This window comes from Dermacentor silvarum, chromosome 2 (assembly GCF_013339745.2).
Source record: "Dermacentor silvarum isolate Dsil-2018 chromosome 2, BIME_Dsil_1.4, whole genome shotgun sequence".
In the NCBI taxonomy this organism is placed as follows: domain Eukaryota; kingdom Metazoa; phylum Arthropoda; class Arachnida; order Ixodida; family Ixodidae; genus Dermacentor; species Dermacentor silvarum.
This window is the reverse complement of record NC_051155.1, coordinates 206,250,964-206,270,718: the sequence shown is the minus strand read 5'-3', so window position 1 is coordinate 206,270,718 and position 19,755 is coordinate 206,250,964.

Sequence of the window (19,755 nt, the reverse complement as noted above, 5' to 3'; positions counted from 1 at the left end):
CATACCATCTGGACCCGGAGATGAAGAGCGCCTGCAGAGAGCTATATAGTGCCGTCTCGAGCTCCTCCATTGTAAAAGGAAGGTCCGTGCGGCAATCACAGGAATGGGGGACGTCACCTCGGGCTGGAGGATCTGGACGAGTCGCTTGGTCGGCGATCCTCGCACAAAAGTCTTCTGCGAGATCGATGTCTTGCCGCCCTTGGAAGAGCGCAAGCTCCTTGAATGGAAAACGCTGTTCCGGAAGGCAACGCAGACCATGCACCGTTTTCCAAATGTGAGACAGTGGCTTGCGGGGGTCTAGTGTCTGGCAAAACGTTGCCCAACGTTCCGATGCTAATCTATCCATGCGACGTTGAATCTTCTTTTCCATCCTCCTGGCCGCCCTAAGGTCATGGATTGATTTTGTACGCCAATATCGACGTTCCGCCCGGCGATGAAGTGCTTGTAGTCGCTCTAAATCTATGTCGAAGTCGTTTCGCGTGGAAGAGATCGTCATCATGCGGGTGGCGTTTTGTATCGTACTTTTATTGTTTGCTCTAACCCAGACGGTAGGCCCTCACGGCAAGAATCTTCCATATCAGATTTGAAGGTAGCCCATTGAATCGTCCGAATGGTCTTCCGTGGACCAGATCTAGACGACAAGCCTTTGATGTTAAGATAAGCGGGAATGTGATCACTCCCATGCGTCTCAATATCTGGAAACCACTTCACACATTTGGCGAGAGAGTTGGAGACGAAAGCAAAGTCGAGGCAGCTGCCGTATGTCACGCCTCGAAGAAAGGTGGGGCTACCATCGTTCAGGAGAGTAAGGTCATAGTTGTAGGCGATGCTTGCTAATCTTCGTCCTTTTGCATTTGTTCTTGTACTTCCACATGCCGGATGGTGTGCATTGAAATCTCCTATGATGACCCATGGGGCAGAACACACACTGAAGATATCCGCTAATCTTTTCATATCAAAATTGCTTGAAGGCGATATATACACACCTATGAGAGTAAACAACAGTTTGTTCTTTTTAACTGTGATGCATATATATTGATTGTCGTCGTGGGGCGTAATTGGTTTCAAAACATAGGTAAGTTCACGACGAACAAAAACGATGATTCTGCTGCGTGCACCATTTGCTGAAGACATAACTTCGTACCCTGACAGTCTGATTGGTTTCGACAGGTTGGGCTCACAAATGACGATGAGTGGAAACACATTGGTGTACACAAACTGACGAAAATCTGAAAGGAGTGATTTTAGCCCTCTGGCGTTCCACTGAATGACGGACGCTGCCTTGACTTCTTTTCGGAAGGATGGGGTATGGGTAGCCATCTTTCTAGTTGAGGGATTCAAGCACTGGGCTTAAGGCGTCCAGCACTTTAAGTGCGCTTCGAGCAGATATGTTGTCCCCATGTCCACTAAAAGCGCTCGGATGGCGTCCATGAGGGAACACAGAACCGAAATGACTCGACGATCTGTTTTAGGTGCATCATCCATGGCTGGAGAAGGCTCCGGTGGGACGACAACCTTCCGAGGTTCCTTGGCAAGGGAGCGGCTCGGTAGCGTAGGCCATTCCTCTAAAGAAAGACTATTATCCGCTTCCTTCGTGGAAGTGGTGGGCCCTTTCGCGGCGCGACTATGTGGTGCCGCAGTGGAGTGGGCACTATCACTTCGAGCATGCGCCTTCTTTGAAGACGTACGACGGTGCCGACGTCGACGCCGACGCCGGGCTACTTCGGCTGCCTCCGTGTGGGTCGAATTGTTTCTGGACATTTGCTTGAGAACCGCGCACTCCTTATTGATGCGGGGACAGTCTTTCGACGAGGCAGCGTTAGGGCCATTACAGTTAGCGCACTTCAGAATCGTGGCACCGCAGGTCTCTTCTGCATGAGGTTCAGCGCAACGGGGACACAGTAGCGAGTTGGGACACACGCCCTTGACGTGCCCTAGCCTGAGACACTGATGGCATTGAAGCGGCTTCTGGATGAATGGTCCAACTGGATCTCGGAAATGTCCGACTTTAACGTGGGATGGTGTACAATCCCCTTGAAAATGGTCAAAGTTCAAATTCATTCAAATAGTGAATGGTCGGGATGTGCAAAGTGCCTGTGCTTATACATATTCGACAAAGTGTGCGTAGCAGCCATAAATTCATATCTTGATATGTCAATGTCATCCATATCGTGGCCGATATCGAAGCTCCCATATACACCTTCCGCGTGTGCCTACAGTGTTCAATATAGATTCGACTTCCTGGTGTTTCTTTAATTAAGAGTCGATATGTTATGCCTAGAGCACAAGCGCGCGTGTTTTACAGCATTTTCCACGTCTGCGTTCCGCGAGTGAGCTTGAGCAGCTAGGATTTTGTAGGTTTTATTGCAAGTAGTCTCAACTGCCGCGTAGTTTCTCGACACGTTTTATGAAGTCGTTCTTCATTAATTTTGTCTGTTCAGAAATCATACTTTCGTCATTGTGTGAAGTGAAGTAACTGTTCACTATCTTTGTAACGAGTGTCGGAATAAAGGACACAAATAAAAAATAAAGATGACTACCGCTCCTAGCTCCTCCATTTTCAATGCCTCCCCCCTCCCTAAAAATTTAGACCCCCCCCCCCCCCCCCCAATTTTAATTCCTGGGGAAACCCCTGGTCCTGAGTCGAAGTGTGCAAGTATAAAGCATGTGAAATATTAATGTTCTTATAATGAATATTACCACGAACACTGGTAAATGATTTCCATCATCTGCATAATGTCCATCGTTCGATCAGTGCATCCTAACACATTTAAGTGTTTGAAGAAGAGCTTCACGCTTGAAGGCCACCAACAGCTGAGAGATAAAATGGTATTTCTTACAGCTTACAGCCTCTTCATTTCGTCGAAGAGACAAAGCGTTGGCTGGAGCATGTATAGCCCTCCCCGTCTCATAATCCACCATTGGCACCATCATAGGGCCGTATTCTGAAACGTTCCACTTCGGTGATATTTCGCCTAGGCGAAAGTCGCGTTCAATAAGTCAACCGGCTGCTTACCCGTGACGTCAGCATGCACTACCAACACGCGCTCTCGAACGCTTCGCAAAACACACGAGAGGCCGCACCGTGCGAGTGCAGAGCGGCTCGGGTGTGTTGTTTTCGAATGTATCGGCCGCAGTACGACACAGGCATGTTCCTTTATTTAATACATGTCGGGAGCACGCACTGACACCGTGACGTCAAAATGACGTACACCGGAACTACTAGGTGCCGCGACTTCTTTTCCGGTTTTGTTCAACCAGCCAATCAGCGCGCGCCTGAAAGCGGAAAAAAGATATTTCGCCCAAATGGAACGTTTCAGAATACGGCCCTACACCGGCGGTGCAAGCAATAGCGTCAATGCAAATGATTTAACGGATGCTTTACTTTCTACTAGAGTGTACTAGAATATGGTCGAGTGGGACGAGCGGCTGGGGCGGCGCATGCTTTGCCGTGAGGCGCCCGACGTGGAAAAATACTGGGGCGGCGCTGCGGTCGAAGTGGATTGGGCCGAATCAAGGTCACGCCGTTGGAAACTGCTGGCGATACTGCTCGGCAGGGTCATTCGTACGAGTTCGCGCGCTGGTATTTGCGTTCAGACCGCTCAAATGGGGTTCATAATTGCATATGACATGTATTTATGCCTTAAGAATAAATTACTTTCTTTCTCTTCTTTCTTTATTTTTTAATACCGCTCGGTCATTGGGCGTGCATTGCGGCCGCAGTGTCGGCTTTCATTCTACTATGTTATTGTACGGTTCCCTTCGGAGAAAAAAATATTTTTCTCGTTCTTCAAGCAGCATGTATCTCTCGTGTGTATTGTTGCACATAAAGTTTTTCATCAGTAGGTCCTGCGAAACGCAGAAGGAGAAAGATATGCAACCTTCCTGCTTGCCGCTTCAAACAAATAAAACATAGCTATCCATCCGGCGCCTTGTCCTCAGATTTACGGGAAGTGTTGTTATAGAAAAAAAAAAAAAAAAAAGCTGCAGCGCAACATTTCATTCAAATTTTCGCCTTTCTCGCGTAACAGAATGCGGAGTAATCGTTAAGGGGTCATTTATTGCAGTCGGACCTCGAGCGCCGAAAACGGTTTTAGTTAATTAAATCAAATCAAAGGGGAATTTTATTAGACAATAATATAAAAAATGCGTACAAAGATATTTGGTCCCATAGCCTAATTCGGCCATTCTATATGCTAATATTTGGCCGTAAGCCGTACGTGGATTTTTTTTTCCCAGTCGATACTTCAAAAAAAGAAAAGAAAGCCTGCGCGGTAGCCTAATTAGTGGCTATATAGTATAGTGGATACGGTCTTGAGCACGCGGGTTCAATCCAGGTCGCGGAATTCGATGGGAACGAAATGGAAAAAGACTCGTGTACTTCTATTTAGGTGCACGTTAAAGAACCCCAGGTGGCAAAAACTATATAAGCCGGATGCCTTAATGATATCGTGGTTTTGCCACGTAAAACCGAAGAATTTGCTTATATTAAAAAAAAGAAAAAAGCAGGTGGCTGCGTTCTTCGGCTTATTTCTGGGGGTGTCAACAACATAAATTATTCTCGAGTCTGATTTCCGAGAAAAACATGTTACGCTTATCCCACATTTCATGCATAAATGTAATGCCGTTCCCAAATGTATGACCGCTTAACTCAGCAGCTTGTATATTATAAACAGCTGCTTTCAGTTATTCGGTGCACTATCATAATGACCATAATGAAACAATTAAAGGAACGGCATGTCTCACATACACGTAGAGATATGTGCAGATCTGTTGCGTTCGTTGAAGAAGATAAGTGTGGCACCACACGGGGCACTCAGCTTTAATGGGTTGAAAACACGGTGAGACTGTCAAAAATCCCTGTCTGAATCAAGTTAGCAGATTTACAGGCTGCCCTAAAACGGGGTGTTTATATTGAATGACAGCTAGGAACTTGTTAAGCAGGACTTATTAACACCCGTGCGTTAATTCTCTCAGGAACTGTGCCTCTGCGCAACAGCCACGACTCTCCGGCAGCACAATCATTCGGAATGACAGTCCTCACTTGCATGCAGTCACTCACCTTTGAGACTTCAATAGTGCTGTTATGCGTTACATTCGAACGGAAACAACTATTCGGCGGCGTCGTACACACACACACACACACACACACACACACACACACACACACACACACATATATATATATATATATATATATATATATATAAGATGGTTTTGCCTACCATGAATATTATTTCTGCGAATGCGATCGAGTTTTTTTATGTGCAGTATTCACTAATAAGTGTGTTTGTTACTGCAAACACGTGCGCTTATTCCGGTCGGGAGTTCTCACTTTTTCAATTATTGCATTTAGAAGATTTGTTATTTTTTCCCTTACATATATATTGTGAATATATATGTCTATGTATCCTTTGATTTAATCACCTAGAAACACATTGGTCATTCTTCGCGCCACGCAGTTAATAAACCTGGTTTATTTCACTCGAATATTGTTTTCTTCGATCATTGTCCCTGATCAATATCCAGCAACAAGAAGCGCGCGTAAAATGACACGGTATCAATAATAAAATTTTCAACGTAGCCTTCATGGTGCGGAGATACCAGTTACTTTTAGAGGACAGTGGTAAAAACAGCAGTTCACCTGGCTAAAACTACATTTGGTACAGGCCGTCAAGAGTCATGAGCCCACCGAGGCAACTAAAACATTTAAAAAAATGTACTGCACAGAGGTTCTGCGAGAAAAACTGGGCGTCCCGCGCTCGCTAGCAGACTACGCGCTTGACAACGACTGCAAAATTGAAGACGTCGCGTTGTATAATCCATGCCTAATATATATATATATATATATGTTTGGCAGAATTGTGTAAACATAAATTTGCAGTTGAAATAAAGCACTATTTTAAGAGCATACTATGCGCAATCGGCCTCGGCGCCCGCAGCGAAAGTACGTTGAATATGCCGCGGAGCGCGTTTCCGCCCCAATCCAGTTCGCTCGCAGCGCCCTCGCACTATTTTTCCACACGCGGCGCCTCAGCGGCAGAGCGCCGTTCGGCCCACTCGACCATTGTCTAGTACACTCTACTTTCTACTTATTCGCCATTAATTAGGTATGTAATCGCAGTACCGTTTCGTCAGATCATAATGTCACGTAATGAAAGCGACATGGTGTCGCACATTTGTCACATTGTACTATACAATACGCTTCCAAGCCCTCCTCCTCGTCCGCGATCCTGCTCCGGACAGCCATCTTGGCTTACCGCGCGCGCGCCACCTATATGTCGCGGGCATTGCCGCTCCTCTGATGTCCATCGTAATAATTGCAGCAGTAAATACTTACTGGCCTTATCTTGCTGAAGAATAGCGCTCCGGTGGCCAAGCACTCAAGGAGAACCTCCCGAAGATCATCCACATTCTGAGAGAGAGCACATCATCATTGTGATACAGCCACTTACTGCAATATGTCTTATAATGTGGTTTTGTAGCTGTTTTTAGTTCTCTTGTGTGCAGAGGCAAACGTGAATGCAGGAGTCTAGGATCTTTACGTAAATATGAGCTTTTTCTTGTGTGTTTAGGCTGAGGTGCCCGAAAACGAATTGCGGCGTGCCTGAATTATTGCTTCGCGATAACTTCAACCACGTTACCATATACATTTAAATAACTTCAGAATTCGTAATTACGTAAGAAATTAACAAATATAAGTCAATTAACTCGTATACTCTGGGCAAGCTGTGCGCTGCATCGTAATTTGTAGTCACTTGTATACAACTGTTTCTGAATGTACTCCACATGCATCGCCATTTTCGTCTTTGTTTGCGTTTTATGATGGCGCCGCGGTAGCCCAGTGGCTAAAGGCCGCCGGTTCGATGGAGGCGAAGTGCCGAAACGCTCGTGTACTCAGATTTAGGTGCACGTTAAGGAACCGCTGGAAGCAGAAATTATGCCGGAGTCCTCCAGCACCACGTCCTGCCTCATGCAGCTTGGTCTCCGAAATAAAGTTTATATTCCTTCACTCACTTGAAGTTTTGAGCCAATGAGAAACGGCAGGTCCGTCCTGTGAGTCAATCAGAGCTGACAAGATGATGCCGAATTCGACAATACGGCGGAATTCGCGAACCGCAACTATGGTGCCTCAATGGCCAGCACCACCTCCCGCCGTATACAAGCGCGGCATCGAGGCAGCCTAAGCGCAAGTGCCTCGCCCGATTGAAATGCTCTTTGGCGACGGCTGTGAGTGTCGAACGGTAGCAGAAATATGAAGGACGTTGTCGCCTCTGAAGACCGAGATCCGGCCGGACACGATAAGTCTATAGGGCAACAAATCCCACCGGGACTGCAGGGCAGCCAGAAAGATCCACCCCTCCAGAGTGCATGCTTGCAGTGCATGCTTGAATGCCTGCAAGCGTCGTGGAGACCTGGGCAGTCCCAGAGCATGTGGCGAATAGCGGGCGGGAGTGTGTGCTGGCATGTGTGTCTTGGCATGCGGGCACGCACTGATCCGGCGTGGTTGATCGTTCTGTGCTTCAAGTGATCTGTGCTCCGCTAGAGGCACGTAAGTCCGCAACTTTTCGAGCACATCTTAAATAAGCGCTGCGGGCTTTGTGGACGAGCACTTGCGCACCCCTCGGGAGGCCTTTCGGTAACGGGTGTTCGTTTTGTGGGGTCGTCTCCTGTTGCAAACCGGAATCTATAGCGTCAAATGCGGCCAGTAGCACTACTATATATAGTAAACCTAAACAGACTAGCAACAATACAGAGTGTTTCACCTAACTTGGGCCAAACATTAAAAATATGCAAATGCTACATAGGTGTACCGAACCAAGGTAGTGGTGTTTGCCGTCGCTTGGAGATTCTCAGATGATTTTTGCATTCCGCCTAATTACATAATTAGTCTCAATTAAATAATCAACTTCTCAAATATTATGAGAAGAAATGTGTCGATGAGAAAACTGCAGAGCAACATGAAAAACTTCCGATACAGCTTTCTGTTGCTCAATACATGCTACGTAAACGTGTTCTTCCGATCGTGAAAGATGCCCGCGAATACATGCAAAGTGCCTCGAGCGGCCAGTCGCGCGGCAATCTTGTGTGTATTCGAGGGCTTCTTTCACGCTCGGAAAAACACTTTTATGAAGCACGCACTGAGCAACAGAAAGCTGTATCGGGAGTTTTTACGTATCTGTCCCAAGTAAATCCAGACATAGAGAAATGTTGAGGAATCGACAGAAAGTGCCGCGTAATTAATTAGACCTTCTCGCATCATTCGAGTGGGATAGTGATCGAAAAATAAAAGCCAAGGAAAAGCGTATACAGCCTGCCATAGTGCATGTAGTGCTGCTGTTCAACCTAACTTCTTTTCCGATACCCAACAAGAAAATACAGTTCTCCAATACACCACACTTGAGTCTGCAGGCTCCTTGCACTTGCGTGGCAAATGTCCCCAGGCGCAGGCCCAACAGATGAGAGCATGTTGTAGTCACAGGAAGTTGCATCTTATGCTAACGTGCACAATCGAATAGGATTAGACAGGTACAAACAGCAAATAAGAAAGGAAAAAGACAGAACAGGAAGCCAGCTTTAAACAAAAGGTGCATATGACACAAGTTAATTGATTGATGAAAACGTCTCGTAGCCGAGGATACTCACGTGGTTCTTGTTACTGTGATAAACGTAACAGAATCGTATCCCAACACATAACGCTTCCAAAATCTAATGGTTGGCAAAAAGCAAAAACAAAAACAAATTAATTAATTAATTAATCAACTAATGAGAGCTAGGCGACCTTAAATTTCCAGCAATAACGATGACATGACGATGGCAACCACGACGGAAACAAGGTCAAAACAGCCTGCTTCTCAGGCGCCCTCGTAGTGGGTAAGTGTCAATGTTTGTAATTGTTCGTAAACAAAGGGCCCTATATGCCGCAGAACTAATCAACTGTGATTTTATTCCAATCTCCAGAATCAAATTTACGTAATTAAACCACGGACGAAAGCATCGGGCAGTGGCCCAATTGAACGCCCAATCGAACGCTCTCCTCGTTTATAGAAGGTCACTTTCGCTTGCTTTCATAGCGCATAGCATTGCACGCCTTTACATGCTTTTCTTAGCTAATTGAGTAATATTATACTGCCACGCAAAAAGTTTATAATAGGCAAAATAAATCCATTCTTGCCGGCAGCTCCGAGTAGCTATATAGTGCCATAGCGATCGGCGGGCGGCCATCTTCTATTCCTTTTGGAAGGGGGCAGCCTTCGGCTATTCCGGGAAGGAATATGTTTTGTTCGGCATATCATTGCATCTTTAGTGCACATACTTCAATTTGACGTGGTGAGTTTTCACGGGTTGGTGATGTCGCGCGACAGAAAGGCGAAGTGGGTGCAGCCCGAGACATTTTGACCAAAGCGGAGGGCTATTGGCAAAAGAAACGAAGAATTTTTTTTCTTCTTTTGTTCGGCGTAATCATGCTTAATGAATGGGTATATCAGATGAGGACGTTTAGCAGCTTTTCTGACGTCGAGTGTGAGACAGGTGAAGTGCGCGTGACCCGAAAATGTTTGACCAATCATGGAGGGATAATGGCGGAAACAGATTGGAATAGCTTGACGCTATAATGCCCCGAGGACAACGAATGTAGGTAATTGCTGAACTCGCCTGAGCCAAAGAATTGGCTGCGTGCGCGTGTTTTAGAATGAGAGAGCTTCCGCACGTTGTTAGAATCTTGGCTCCGAGCGCTGCACTCTTTGACGCAGTCACAATACCTATGCAGAACAAACAAAGAGCGAAATATTAGTCGTATGGAAACTTTCAAATACGTAACACTGAATTATTGCTGTGATCTTTTGGACTATTAGCAGCTGCGCGTCAGTGTTGCTGATGCTACGACAGGGGCTATAGTTGGATTGAAGACATGGCTAAATGAGCCGCTTCGTATGTAGCCTATACAAAAGACAGGTTAACGGTAAATAACGGACAACAAATGCGCTAACTCTAATAGCTGCAGTACCTGCATGACACAGGGCGCCATGAGTTTACTTTGTGCCTTGAGATAAATCTCCCGAATTAAGAAGAGAATAGAGATACAGACTAAGTAATGCACACAACCTTATCGCGCATCACCTCGTCTGTGTCATATTGGAGTTCCTGTTGTTTGTTACGCTACGAATCAGCCTGTCTACAGCCATCATGGCGTTGCGTATGGTTCAAATAACATTATTGGAACGGTATAAAATATACTATTGCGCTAATGGCACTCTTATTCCCAAAAGGTATAAGCTACCGCATTAAACTGTCGTACAATTTATTCCCGCCTCCACATCACTCAGCTGCAAAAACGTAATGTCTCTATAAAAGTCGCAGGAGCACTTTTGAAACACCTGACAAAACGCACGCACACACACACACACACACACACACACACACACACACACACACACACACACACACACACACACACACACACACACACACACACACACACACACACACACACACACACACACACCTACACGCACGCGCACACACATCTGGTAACCACAACAGCTTAAAAACACCGCTGACCAGGTTTGCCACCGCAGGGATAAAACTTTGAGGCATCGGCAGGGAGTGCGCAGAGCAGAGTCAGAGCCCACAGAGATAGGCGCCGGCGCCAACTTGGGAAGAGCCGCATTGCTCGCGGTAGAGGCGTCACTGCATGTAGTTGCAGCCTCCCCATACACCGTCGTCCTTCCGTGTACACGCGGCGGCCATTGCTGACATCATTATAGATTAATGACTGCGTCCTCGGAGACGACAAACAACCGAGTCATGCATACCCACCCGTGAACACGTATTGAAGTTGTTGATTCAGCGAGTGGTGCGTCACACCGGCGAATTGATGAAACCCTGCAGGCGACGACATCGAGAGTGTATCAGTGCCGCACATGAATGCCGCACAAATTCTATCAATGCCGCACTCGAACGAGAAATTCGCCAGAATGGAGGAGCTATACGGCACAGTGAAGGCGCGCCGAGAACTGTCAATCCGCTTGAGCTACGCTTTGTAGCATTCCTCATTGATAAATTCTGTGTCACAGATGAGTTTCGCAAGGATATTTCACACCCGCCTTTTCTTGAGGAGGGCATCAGTTTGCCATTCAGTATGGTGCCCGACGCACTGCTTACTTATACTCTGACAGGGTGTCGGAACGAAATGTTTTTCGCTCTGGTTTTAGTTTAGTTCCACTTGAAAAGGTTACGTTCCGGTTCCGCTCCGGAACGAAAAGAAAAATTATCCGTAACGGTTCTTAACGGTTTTGGTTCGCATGCAAATATTTTCGAAGCAAGGTATAACGATAAAAACAGTGTTTATTTTTCTCAATAAGTTAATTATAAATTCTGAGATCATGCTAAGGCACTGAGCATGATCTCAGAAGCAGCACGTTGTCGAGTGTGTATACTCGCCAAAATGCGAGGCCGCTGTTCCGATAAAACGAACTTAAACGAACATAAACGAAGGATAAAAATCCAGCAGAGACACTTAAGATTGCTGACGTGTGGGAATGCGAAAGCATATTATAGTCGCTTTGGCGAAATGTTTTCGATTGATGTTTTCGACATGCATTAAAGTTATTTCTGCTGATTCGTTGTGTGCGCGTGTGCGTATAGGTTAATTGGCCACATGCCGGAAACATTCGGATCATTTTGCTGCAGAACGATGACTTTTATTTTGAGAAGGAAGTGGTGGTGATGTGGTGTAGTTTATACGCTCATCATGACATGGCGTCGAGAATTCATCTCAGTAGACAACACCGATGAAATCCGAAGAGCAAGTGACGTGCGGGAGGCAGCGCGCTCATTTTATACCCTCGTGACGTGGCGCCACCTCCTCCCCATTGGCTGCGTGTGACGTGACGTGTGCAATTATACACGCACTAGGCACACCTTTAGTCAGCCAGAACCGTGCAGCCGCCGTGACGTCCGGCAGTCGTGATCGGCTCGCACCCCGGAAGTTCGATTCCCATCCAAACCAGGGGCGGATCCAGGTTTTTTCTGAGGGGGGGGTCAGCTTCTGTCACTGATGATGATGATGATGATGATAGTAGCCTTTCTTATTTACCGAAATTCACCGTTTCTTCTCACGACAAACCCGCGTTTCATACGGCTAGAGCAACACCTGTAGCCCGCCGTGGCGGCTCAGTCAGTTCAGGCGTTGCGCTGCTGAGCACGAGATCGCAGGATCGAATCCCGGCCGCCGCGGCCGCATTTCGATGGAGGCGAAATGCAAAAACGCCCGCGTTCTTCCGTTGTAGTGCCCGTTAAAGAAACCCAGGTGGTCAAAATTAATCCGGAGCCTTCCACTATGGCGTGCCTCATAATCAGAACTGGTTTTGGCACGTTAAACCCCAGAAAGAGGAAGAAGACCTGTAGCGAAGCCAGGTATCGGTTTCTCCGAGCTTATAGGAACAGGACGTTACCCAATACAGCCATGTGCATGGCGGCTGTGCCTGATAATACAGGGTGTTCAAAACTAAGCTCTATGGTTTTCTTATAATTAGGAACTGGGAAGCACGCGAAGACCACCGGTACAAATAAGTTATGTGGCCAGGAGGGAACAAAGTGAGGTGATAATTATCGCTGAGAGCAGCCTAATTAACTAAAATTGAACAATTAATTTTTGTCGACTGCAGTAAGTGGGTATGTTTGTATTGAAAACTTAGAGGCAGTCGTGTTTCTACACAGTATCAGTCGGAAGAATTATAGCGTGTCCATGCTCCGAGATATCCGACTCCAAATTTCAATTGTTGTACTGCGCAGAGTTATCGAGTCGCCGCGAGAGCGGTTTATGCTTTGTGTTGCTGTGGAAGGGAGGCATTTTGAACATTTTTAGGGCATTCACATCTTGATGGGTGAAGTGCTGTCATGATATTTGTGCATGACACCACCAAACTTAAAGCGGCAGTGTGAAATATTCGTTAGCATAGCTAAAAAGGTTTCTGCTGTTGATGGTGCAGTTGGTGCTCTTGATTTCAATAAAACTTACCATACTTGGAAATCAGCAGTCACTTTATTTGCGTAGCCCAGGCAAGGACCATGCCCGGTCGTCTAGTCACCATTACACACGCGCACTGCCCTCCGGCTTCTCCGCTCGTGCCATTATCTCGGCATGGCAGCTGCCGCCATCTTTACAGGCTGCGCGGTCGCGTGTTACGACAGCGGTTACGGGTTCTCCGATATTTTTTTTTTTTTTTTTTTCATTTTGCCAGCCGTGAGGGGAAGGGGGACAGTTATTATCTTTGCCAATGCCTCCGCCCCGTTGTCAGACTCAACGCCTCACGCAACAGCCGCGTCACATCAGGGAGAAGTTGCATGCGTAATCGTGCGAACGACAATTAAAATTTGGAGTTGGATATCTCGTAGCACAGACATGCTAGAAGAATTCTTCCAAGTGAAACTGTGTAGAAACACGACTGCCTCTAACTTTTGAATACAAACATACACACTTACTGCAGTCAATAAAAAGTTAATTATTCAATTTTAGTTGACTCGGCTGCTAACAGCAATAATTATATCATCTCACTTTGTGTCCCCCTGGCCACATAACTTATTTGCGCAGGTGTTCTTCACGTGCCTCCCAGTGCCTAATTTTAAGAAAACCATAAAGCTTAATTTTGAACACCCCGTATATCTAGCCTGTATTGTTTCTTAAAATAAAATTTGGGATAATCTGTGGCAGGTTCGTTATAAATGCGTAAGCACGCGTTCGTTTTTGGAGTTCTATTGGGACACCTTGATTTCCTTAAGATCCTTGTGTTCGGCTGAGACACCCTCGTTTGCTTTGGAGGACTAACTCCCCTATTCTCAAACAGCCCTCGACTCGAAGCTCTTCCTCCACTCCACCTTGTTGAGCACAGCGCCGCCTCTCCACTGATAAAGACGCGACCATTCTAAAGAATTCCCGTGAATGGTCATGAAGCTCAGTGACCACTTCTTTGGAGGGATGGCGGTGCTATATTTCCTCTTGAGTCGACGTGTTGTGTTGACTAGAGGAACGTTCTTGAATACGGGCGTAACGCCCCGCTCCAACGCGGCAACCACTACGCTGGGTGTTTACGATATGCGAATCACCGCGTATGAAGACTCACGCTGGGTGTTTACGATATGCGAATCACCGCGTATGAAGACTCACGACGCCACCTACAAGAAGAAGGATGTGGCGTGTTAACCGAGAGCGCGAGCCAGCGTCTTCATGTTTTGTTTCCCACTCGACGTCATCCTTTTACACAAGGTGCGCATCTGCTCCTGTTTCTCTAACCACGCGACGCCATCCTAGACCCGCGCGCTCACGTTGGCCGTTGACGTCACGCTCCCGCGAGAACGCTTCGCCCATGCTCCGCGAGAACGCCCACTCAGATAAAAGGATCCGGCGGGTTTGAGCCTCCTATGCTTAATGTACGACAATAAAACTGCGAAGTTACAATGAAAAAATTGTAGTGTACGAACGGTACTGTGCTCGTGCTGGATATTGTCAACGTGTAACTGTGATCACAGTTTTAAAAATGTTGCCTATGAGTAGTTCTTAGTTTAGCTGTTAGTTGTTATTATTTATATATAAACACTTCAGCGAGAGATCTCTTTCATTAAGCAGGTTGGTCGCGGAACCGATGACATCCAATGAGGCAACCGATGACACCCCGAGGGGGACCTAAGTTAATCAGGTGCGAAGGCGCTCGCGCGCACATCGGCGTGCTTGGCAAAAGGGACGTCCCTTCGTTCATTCGACGCACGGCCGGCGCCAGGAGGTCCAAGGTGTTCATGAAGAAAAAATAACCACGGCAACTTCGCGACACCACACCCCTACAGAATACAACTAAGCTTGTGAGTGAGCTAGCTTTACTTCTACATGGCTGCTACAACTGGTACTCGCGAAAAATACTTTTGAAGAATGCTGGTGGCCATATTTTTTGCGACAGGGCCATCCCCTGTCAGCGAGGGGGCGATGCAGAAATCTGAGGGGGGGGGGGGGGGGGGGGGTCAGGACATCCGGACATCCCCCCTGGATCCGCGCCTGATCCAGACTGAAATGTACCAAATTTTCTCTTCGAAGCCATTGATATGCTTTGTTTACAGGAACCTCCCTGATAAATATGACGTCAATCCGAGCACTTCTGGCGTGTTTTCATTCTTTGTGTCGTCGACCATTTTTGGTAATATCGCTTGGTCACGTCGCCGCCGGATGTTCACGTAATGGGGCATATAATGCTTTCGCATTAAAACTTCGGTGACAAAGCGTTTTACCCGCTGGAAACGAAACGATAAGCTCTTCAGCGCGCAAGCCCTATCCCAGTGCACCGAGCGGCAGGCTTGCCGCCGAGCGCTGGACCGGTTATCGCTCGCACTATCCCTGCGGCCGCTTATGCGGACCCCTGAGATACGCGCTAATGCTGACGTTACATGACGTCGGTTGTTTGGGATTGTCGATTTTACCTCTGAACCGAAAACTGATAAAAATAATTTCGGTTTCACTCCGAAACAAAAAGAATAAATAGCATTTCGATTACGCTTTCGTCCCGGTCAAAAATATAGTACTTTTCCTTTTTGTTTTCTTTCCGTTCGAACACACTGCTTCCTCAGACCTTACAGCAGAATTCCTGTAATGCTTTGTTCATTTGTATCACTGGACGAGACAGTGTCCAGGAATTACGTGATGGTGATGATGATGATTTATCGGCATCCCCTTCGAAACAGGACACGGCGACAGAGTCACCTAGCCTGTTTGAGCTAATGAAGTATAATCTATATCAGTCTAGCGTTCTGTCTTTGGTATGGTATGGTATGATAAAACTTTATTACGGTCCCTCGGAACGCGCGGCAGCACGTAGCGAGCCGCTCCCACGTCGGTACAGAAAGGCCGAGCCTCACTGCTGCGTCCTGTCTTTGTCTCCTTATTTTTTTTCCCTCTCTCTCTCTCTTCCTTAAAACCCCTATATCTACCTTGTAACTATGCCTATAACGGCTCGGGTCCTACCAATTTCTTCCTTTTTTTTTTTACCAGTGCTTTACACGTATCTTGCTTATCTGGACTGCTGACCGGTTAACACTTCCATCCGCTTTAAATGCCAGCGCTTCTGGAAAGTGACCGTACCATACGGGTCTCGCTGGGGTGAGTACCCTCGAATTTCATTAGGATGTGCTGAGTTGCCTCCGTAGTTTTGCTGCAGCACACACATGCCTGATCCTATTGCTAATATTTTCTCCGGTATGTTTTTGTCCTAAAACAAGAGGCTCGGGCCTCAAACAGCAAGGCATGCACTGCCCTTTGTTTAGCGTACAGATTTTCCCTTCTATTTTTTTTTTCTTCCATTCTTGTAATTTTCCATGGTCTTATTTGTTTCCATTCTGTGCATCCAATTTGCTGTCTCTCTTTCTCCCACTTTCCTTTCGATGGCACCTGGTTGTCTATTTACACCTTCAATTATACCCTATAATTGGTTGCCAACTTTCTTGACCTCTTCCTCCATTCTGTGTCCACGCTGTTGAGGTAGAGAAACTTGTGTAGTTTAGCCGCACATTTATTTTCATCCGTGTTCCTGAGTCTTTCATCAAAATTAGTTTTGTTCTGCGCTTCTCTGACTTCAAAAGAGCCCCAACCCATGTCACACTGCACTGCCTCATATGTAGTTTTATCGTGGGCCCCCAAAGCCAACTAGCCCACCGATCTTTGGTCAACTTGCAACCCCGACAAGATACCCAATTTTAGGCACAGAATGGCATTTGCGAATGTTAGCGCTGGCACCATTACTCCTTTCCAGATTCTACGCACCACCTGATATTTATTGTAGCCCCAAAATGCTCTATTTCATTATTGCAGCATTGCAAAATTAGCAAAATTTAAATAAACGAAACTTGAAGTTTTGTAACTCTGTATCTCAACAATAAAACATGATATCCCAATTTTGTAAAATGGGCCTAATAATACATCTAAAGCGGACAAAAATGATATATTATAAGCCATCCTGAAATATACCACTAATATGTGAATATGCCTTTTGCAAAACGATTGTAAACATATTGTAACAAACGCGCATAAGTTGTAAACTCATACATCACAGTTGTCCGCTTTAGATACTGTAACGGATGCAGTTTACAGAAATGCGATATCTGTTTTTGGTGCTGAGCTAAGATTTGTAAACTTCGTGTTTCTATTTCAACGCGACAGCGTTAAGGGCCCCGTGTCGCAGGAAATCCGGCGTCGGCGTCCGTGGCCAAGAAAATCATACCGAACCACCCCGATCACGCAGGCCCTCTGCGTGGCGCAGAGGGGCTGGTGAAATAATTGAATTTCTCAAAATAAAATGCGTCAGAAAAATTGTAAAGTACGACTTAACCACAACCTACAGGTATGATAGCGTCGGATTGTTCTTTAATATACGAGAAAACACAATTCTGTTACGCGGAAACTCAAACTTCTTTTCTTGAATTTCTACCATTCATACAGCGGCGCGCCCTGGTCAAGTTCCTTGCAAAAACACCATCCAGATGGCGCTCGCCTCCTCGGCAGCGGCGCGCCGAGGCGAAGGTGCAGAAAAAAGAAAGCTGCAGTTGCTGGGAAGCCTGACCAACAGTCAGGGGTTTTTTAATGCTATCGCGTTCCACTCTTAAAGGCGAAGCTTAAGCGTCCTCCATTTCTTTTCTTCAAATTTACCGAATTGCGGTGGGCTTCCTTGTCGACGGCACCGATAAAGCCATCGTTCGACCGTAAGCCACGCGATCGGCCGTCGAATCGACACTGTGTTATCACAGTGTCGATTCGCGACGCTTGTATACAGGGTGTTTCAGCGAACACTTTCAAAAATTCTTAAAGGTTGCCTGCGACAGATAGCACAATTCTAGTTCATGAGCTGGTCTACTCTAAGAGGCGGACATTACTTCCACAGAAAATTATAATGCATAATCGAATAATTAACAGAAATTCACTAATTAAGTTTTAAACTAATTACCTGATGGTCCATATTGCAATTTACAAATTGTAGCCGTGGATCCACTTGGAACGAATTCTCGGGATGACACCAGTTTCGAGATATTAATTCCCGAGCTTTGCGGAGAAATGCATTCGCGTTGCAGTTAGGTTCTTAACAAAACGTCGCTTGTTGCATTGAAGCACAAAATTAACTGGAACGCCAATGCATTTCTCCGCAAAGTTCGGGAATTAATATCTCGAAACTGGTGTCATCCTGAGAATTAATTCTAAATGGATCCGCCTTGCGAACTCCACGGCTACAATTTGTAAATTGCAATATGAGCCAACAGGTAACTAGTTAAAAACTTAATTAGCATTTTTTGTTAATTAGTCGATTATGCATTTCAATTTTTTTCTGCTAGTAATGTCCTCCTCTTCGAGTAGACCAGGTCATTAACTAGAATCGGGCTATCTGCCACAGGCAACCTTAAATTTATAAGTGTTCGCTGAAACACCCTGTATATAATTAATCGCGCTCAAAATGAGTCAAAACATGGCTAAGAACTTCAAATGCACGAGCTTGAACCCTCTCAAGCCGTGCTCATGAAATTTTAGCCAATGTTGATCCTGTTCAGCGGAGGTTAGGCCTAATACCGTCGATTTCGCGCACCTGCTACCGGCGGACCTGAACTGAAAAGTGAGCAGTTAAGAAGGAAACAGCATTTTTAGTTCAGTTGCGGCCTTATATCGATTTGAAATCATCTAGTCTTCACTTCACACGGTGTGGACACAATACGCGAAAAGAGGCGACACAGCGGCGTTTTTTTCCTTCCTCCATATATGCTTAAAGGCGAAGCTTAACTGCATTTTTTTCTTCAAATTTACCAAATTTCGGCAATGCTTGTAAAAAGTACATACAAGAAATCAAAATTTTGCTTTATGTGATCACAATAATTAAACTTTCTCTCTTAAATGCAACAAACTTAATTCCAATCGGTCATGCGGATTTCTAATTAAAGCATTTCCGCGTTTTACATGTATTTGAACAGGTGCCATCGAAGGTGGGCCTGAGCTAAAGCTTCGTCTTAAAATGCCTCACGCCGATTATATAGGAAACCCGGGTTTTGAAACAGAACGTAGACGTATACGGCGGTGCACAAATAAAAAAGAAAAGAAATCAAGAAAAATTGTGCAGAACCCGCACACTGCGGGAATCTATGTTATGGGAAGCATTTTGCAGGGACCTGGCTATCTAGCATTGTTTTGGGTCCCGCAAAACGATACCAAGTGGACCAACGTGTTCCTGTAAATTGAGTGGTTGTGTGTGTGTGAGCGTGGGGGGGGCGTCGCGAGCGTACGTGCGTGTGACGACAGAAGCACGACAACCAACGACGTCGCAGACGATCGTATGACGGGAATAGCATGATTTCTACGTCGGCCGTTCGACGCGAGCCTACGACAGGGCGATTGCTGAGTTCTACATAGGTATAGGACGAACGTAAGGGAGAGAAACACAGATTGCGACGTCATCAGCTTTTCTTTTTTATTGCGATAGCAATTATATGGACACTTCAACCGGATTTCTGCCGTCGCCGTCGCCGTGAGGTTCCGTATAGATTCCAAGGGCGATAAAATCGTCGCCGCGCGCCGTATGCGCGAGCGAAAGCGCGAGGGGAACGCGCGTTATCACGGAGGGCGAACTCCCCCGCGTGCTATCACGGAGAGCGAACGCACGGCGGAAAGCAAAACGCGACCGTCGCGCGAAAGGCCATGGGGGTATGGGAGGGAGGGAGGCGGGGCGGCGCTGTGCTCCGGCA